The following is a 305-nucleotide window of genomic DNA, read 5'->3' on the forward strand; positions in this document are numbered from 1 at the left end:
TGCGCAGGTGATGCTGTCCCAGCAGATGCTTGGCTGGAGGGATCCCGGGTGGTTTGTGCCCAGGAGAGGATGCTCGGGCATGGTCGGAGCCTGGGAAACCTTCCCTGGGGGTTGGCAAACATAGAGCCATAAAGGACCTTTTGCAAAAACCCCCTTGAATTGCCTCCAGCCACCTCTCCCCTCCTGCAAAGCCTCTCTTTGATGTTTTAATCACTGTCTGGCATCTTCTAACTCTTTGATACCAGGGTGGGCACAGCAAGAAAGTGTCCCCTGCAGATCAAACTGCACCAAAACCCCTTTTTTTA

At 53.1% G+C, this 305-nt stretch overlaps 1 protein-coding gene across 1 annotated transcript in view; it reads left to right on the forward strand.

Annotated features, from left to right (window-relative positions):
• LOC104276425 (polypeptide N-acetylgalactosaminyltransferase 6-like) overlaps nt 1–305 on the forward strand; it is a gene marked incomplete at both ends in the record, with an annotated part of 2,639 nt that overhangs the window by 514 nt on the left and 1,820 nt on the right. The gene's annotated exons all lie outside the window — the stretch shown is intronic.

This window comes from Apaloderma vittatum, unplaced genomic scaffold, assembly GCF_000703405.1.
Source record: "Apaloderma vittatum isolate BGI_N311 unplaced genomic scaffold, ASM70340v1 scaffold27107, whole genome shotgun sequence".
NCBI classification, from domain to species: Eukaryota; Metazoa; Chordata; class Aves; order Trogoniformes; family Trogonidae; genus Apaloderma; species Apaloderma vittatum.